Source organism: Quercus suber, unplaced genomic scaffold (genome assembly GCF_002906115.3).
Source record: "Quercus suber isolate HL8 unplaced genomic scaffold, Cork oak 2.0 scaffold_780, whole genome shotgun sequence".
NCBI classification, from domain to species: domain Eukaryota; kingdom Viridiplantae; phylum Streptophyta; class Magnoliopsida; order Fagales; family Fagaceae; genus Quercus; species Quercus suber.
The window spans coordinates 56,240-62,274 of record NW_027070216.1 but is presented as its reverse complement, the minus strand read 5'-3'; positions in this window follow the sequence as shown (position 1 = coordinate 62,274).

The window sequence follows — 6,035 nt, the reverse complement described above, 5'->3', positions numbered from 1 at the left end:
TTTTTTTTTTTTTTTTTTTATGTCAAAGATTCTTTGATGTTGGGTGTGAGTTGTTAAAACATATAAAATTACTTTTTAAATTGTTAAAAATAGTATTTTATAACTTTCTTATGCTTTCTTATTGTGAATGCTCAAAGGTGATATCATCTACACTTTTTATCCTTTAGAGCATCCCCAGCCGGCCTTGGAAATGTCAAATGCAAGCAACATTTGGCATTTAGGCCCAAAATACACCCAGCAACTGGAAGGCCAAAAGTGAGAAATTGCAAATTTTTTTGGCTTAGTGCTACAGTGCCATCTTAAGATGGCACTGTAGCACTGTGCCAATAGTAATATTAATATTTTATTTAGATTTTTTTTTCTCTCATCTCTCATCTCTCATCTATCTCTCCGTCTTTCTCTGTCTCTCACACTTTCCTCTCTTTCTCCCTCTTCTCTATCACACTCTCAAATACTCCATGGCGTTGAGCATCACACACCACATCGGAGCTCTCGCCGGAACTCCGAGCCGATCTCTTCATGATGATGCCGTTGGATAGCGTGACGATGAACAACACGGTGAATAGGTGGAAAATGATGAACGAGAGTTTGTAGGTGCTGAAGAGTGCCGAAATGGAGGGGATCATGATGGACGTGTGGTGAGGAGTGGTGGAGAGAGAGGTGGCTGGATCATACAATTGGAGTGGGTACGAATCAGTGCAGATTGGTGGGTTGCCAATGTCGCTGATGATGGTTTCGCTCAAGATCGCTGATGTCAACGATGATAGTTTCGCTCGGTGGATGTGGCAGTGATTGGTGGTTTTTTTTTTTCCTTATTTTGTGTTGGTGGTGCTGTGTTGGCGTTGGATTGTGGATTTTTTTTTTTTTTTTTTTTTCAGCTACTGGGGTTTGTGGTTATGGCTGGTGGGCCGACAGTAGGTGGGTGTCTGTGGCTCCATCGGAGTGGGTTTTGGGTCAGTTGGCGGTGTGGGTTTGCTGCCTGGGTGTTTTTTTTTTTTTTTTGGTGTTGACGATAGATTATGGGTTATTGGTGGTGGTGGTGTTAGGTGTGTGTAGTGCGACGGTGGTGGTGATTGTGGTTGTTGAACAGAAATAAAGAGAGAGAAAGAATAAATAATGTATTGTATTGTAAATGATGGTAATTGTGAGATATATTATTTTATTGTATAGAAATATTATTTTAATGAGTAGAATAGGAAAAAAAGTTGGGATGCTGGGTGTATTATAAAATGGTATAGTTAATTGATAAAGTAACTTTTTAGGATGGTAAAATAAGATGAGATATGAAATCTGGATGCGAATGCTCTTAGCCTTTAAAGAAGGTTGTTGTCATGCTCTTGCTCTTGTATTTCTTTTGTCTCGTAATAATGTACTTAGCGTGTTTTGTCAAACAAGGTTTCTTGCAAGGACTTAATATTAATTATTATGAAGAGTGTCACACAAGGTTTCTTGCAAGGAATTAATATTAATTATGAAGAGACATATTGTCATGTAATGAATATAACTACATTTAGATTATTAGATTTGCAGTTACGAAAAACTTAGATATGCATTTAATGGATATGATTGCACCATATCTATAGGTATATATATATATATATATTAGTAATAAGCAAAACATAGAAAAAAATTCAATTAAATTTAAATTATAATTTAATTAGAGTACAATTTTGCACCATATTTCCCATCTAATCTAAACTTTTAAATTTTTGTGCCAAGTGAGTTAATTCAATGCAAAATTTAGATTTCAATTAGAGTTTAATTTTGTACCAAGTATCCTATCTAATTTAAGTTTTTAAATTTGTTGTGTCAGGTGAGTTAATTCAGTATAGAAAACAAGAAGTCCAATATAAATAAACCATAAAAAAAAAAAAAAAAAAAAAAAAAAAAAAAAAAACCTAATCATATATCTAACTCTATATATAAAATTATTGGAAAATAGAGTTTGAATTATTTTATATTTATGAACCTTTTTTTTTTTGTGTAACTAAAAATAATTTAAATTTATGAGTTATTTATATAATATACTATGACTATGTATGATCTATTACTAACTAGGCATATATATATATATATATATATTAAACCAAAAGCTTAAAGGGAAATCAATTAGAATCAAAATTGGATTTTGCTTTTGTTAACTTTCCATAAAAATTAAATTGTTTAGATTTTTGCTGTTATTTTTTCTCTAAACTAATGAGCATATTTTTTTTAAATTGTTTCTCTTTAGATATTTTGTATGCAAAAATCTTGAACCTAAAAAATTGTTATTGAGTTAAACAATCTCATGCACCTATCCCCATTCAATTTAGGAAATATTATTGGACTAATCTATTCTTCTTATTTTGTGTTGTATTTAGTATTGTGGGTACTCGAGGACTGAGGATGAAGTTGTAGGGTCAAAACATTGGGCCAAGGCCCGAAGAGGAATTAGAAAGGTCAAAAGATTAGTATGGAAATGCTACTAGTCATGGGCCCGAGGAGGAAAGATGTCTGAGGAGGGAACAGGTCTGCCAAAGTACCCTACAACGCTCAACAAAAGGAGTTGTGATCTGAAAAGAGCAGAAGTCAATGGTAGGTGAGGAACTTCCGGGTTGGAGCAGTCTGTCGCATCCGCATTAAATGATAGACACTCGCTTTATCAGTCGCATTAATGAGGAAGTGACTTGAACAATGTCAGATATAGCTAAGAGGGTTCTTTCCACCACCTTCTTCAAAGACAGATAATGCCAAGTGTCACGAGATGAAGGAGATGAGAAAAAATGGGTGGTAGAGATATGAGGGATGTACAGGTATATAAGAGAGGGGGGGGCATTGTAAAGGGTGATTAGAAAAAAAAAGGAAAAGAAAGAAAAGGGAGAGAGAGGATGGTGTTGGAGAAGAAGAGGGAATAGTGCCATTGTCTATATAAGTCTTGCCTCCTCGGGAGCTTTGTGTAGAGCTAGTTGCTCATTTAGTTTGAGTACAAACCGGATTTTTCCCCTAAAATGCCCTCAGGCAGAGCCCGTGGTGTTGTTCTTTTCCATCTCTCACAAATTATATTGATTTGGGCCATGTTTGAAGAGTACAACCCATTACTCTAAGCGGGCTTGCACCAATAACATTTTTGGTCCTTACAAGTATAATTTCACATACAATGATTGTAAATTGATATTGTATATATAGTATGTAATAGTGATTTTCAAAATTATATACATAATAATAATATAATAAGAAACTTTTTTTGAGAATAATGTAATGAGAAACTTGGCATAACTAATATATGAAAATTGCAAGGAAAAACCATTTTAATACCTCTAATTGTCCTGGTCGAATTAATGTCTTATATGTTTAATAACCCAAGCTAACATCAATAACACCACTTGAATTTATTATTCCCTTGTGTAAGCACTGCACGGGTTACATACTAGTATTTAGATAATGATATATACATGAGTATTCTCAAATGATATACAATGCATGAGGCATATACAAAAATCCTTATATGAATTTTTTTAAAAAAATAAAATAAATTGTACAAATGTCTTAGCTAAAGTATAATGAAATAATGATTTGAAATTAATTCAATCTCTATTGCGATTTTATTAAAAATTTGAATTATGATTTATCATTGTTGCAGTATATATTGAGGATTTACATGTTATGGGGATGCCATAGGAGCTAAACAAAATTTCCAATTATATTATTTAAATAACAGGTTTGATATGAATATCTTGGTGAAATAAAACTTTGTCTTGGTTGGAGATTGCAAATCTTTAAGTGGAATTTTTATCAGTGGCGGCTCCATGAAGGTTTTTGAGGGTGGTCATTAAGAAATTTAAATTATACAAAATCTAATAAAAATAGAATTTCATATATTGGAAAAACGCATACACATGCAAACATATAAAACCTTACAATTTTCTTCTATGAATTTTCCTATTTTGAAATCATTACATGATAATCTCATTATCAATGTTGCAAGCTACATCTCTTCAAAAGTTTAGTTAAATAAATTTTTCTTGGACTTTTTTATTTTCACACCCAACATCAAAGAATCTTTGACATAAAAAAAAAAAAAAAAAAATTAAAGAATCTATATTAACATTCATCTCATTAAAATAATATAAAAAACTTATTAAAATAAAATAAAACTTCCCCACAAAAACTCACAACAACTAGCCACCACAACCTTCTCACTACCACCGTGGCAACCACAATCCACCGTAAAACAAAAAACGCAGAACAAAACCACCGCCACAACGACAACAACAACCACCATTATCAACAACCCCCCACAAAGAAACCTAGCAAAACCCAGCAACTCACTTTCGTTGAGAAACCCAATAACCCACTGCCGCCAAGAAACACCACCGAGTCAAAATCCACCATTAAAACCAGCATCACCGATAGAAACATAACCAAAACCCACTAGCACTAAGACCCACCAAATTAAACCCACAATCAAGCCACAATCAAGCCATCAGAGCACAACCAACTCAAACCCACGAATCCAAGCATGAAGACACCTCACAAATCACAAAATCGGCAACCCAAACCCACGAATCCAACCTCTATGCCGAAGTAACAACAACAACAACAACAACAACAACAACAAAGTGCAATTCTTACAGTTTATTTTTTATGTCTGTATTGGTTGTAGGCAAATGACTTAAATAGATAGATAGAGAACCAAACAGTCCTAAACACTCTCACAAAAGTTAGAGAAATTGATTAGATAAAATCAAATAAGTTAGAAAAATGAAGAAAATTGATAAGAAATTAAAAGAATCAAAAGAATTGAAATTGCAATCATAGTCATAGACTGATATTAAGAAAATTACTCTTGATTTGGAATCATCGACAAGACCTAGAAAGTTGTAGAAATAGATGAATGGCTAAGAAGATGCCCACAAATTCGATCTCACCTCAACACCGATGTCCACAATCCGATTTCACATGGGCTAGGTTTGGAGTTGAGAGGAGAGAGTAGAGGAGAAGTGAAAGAGGAGAAAGAAAATAAAAAAGAGAAAACAAACCTTATGCATGTGAAGTGATTTGTGAGTGTGTTGGGAATAAAAAAAAATAGTTTTTGTTATACCATCCAGCTACTATGAGCTGTTGGAGCTAGTAGCCCATTGTAGCAATCACTCAAAAAATTTTAGCTTTACCTTTTTTATTGTAGTGTGTGTTTTTGGTTGCTAAAATGACTATTTAGTTATTTTAGCAACCTTATTGTAAGTGCCCTAATACCCCTAAGGAAAATTATCCAATCTTTCCCATGATTGATAGCTTTTTTCATCTTGCTTGATTGAGCTTTGGTCTCACTCATGCTTTGATGGAGCTACCCTTGAGAACTTGGCTCTAGCTGGTTTAAGGATCGTAATCAGGGACGAGCAAGGGATGATCATTGCGGCTCTGAGTCAGCGTATTCCTCTTCCTAGTTCAGTGAATATGGTGGAAGCTCTCGCAGCTAGGCGAGCTCTCATCTTTGCCCAAGAAATTAGCATCTCATCTATGGAAGTAGATGGTGATTCCCTTCAAGTTATAAGAGCTATCAACAATAAGAAGTTAGACAGATCGTGGCTGAGACATATTATCCAAGACATTAAGCTGCTGAGGTCCTGTATGCAGTTTTGTAGTTTTTCACATATTTGTAAAGGGGGTAATAGATTAGCCCACTCTCTTGCTAGAAGAGCTGTTTTAGCTGCCGACACCAATATGTGGTTAGAATAGCTACCACAAGACTTAGATGATGTTTTTCAGTTTGATTTTCTTTAATAAAATTGACTTACCTGTTTCTCAAAAAAAAAAAAAATACAGAAAAGAGAATATATATTTTTTATTTTTCCTTTTTATAATTTCTTAAATAAATTTTTAGTGTATATTATTTTAAATTCTTGAAATTTACTATGAGAAAAAAAAAATCCGAAATATCCATACATTTTTTTTTAAAATTTTTTCGAAAACTCGGCTTAATTTTAGAAACCACGGGGCCCAATAAGGTGGCCCCAAGCAACCCGGAACCCGAAATGTTGACATATTTTGATATTCCG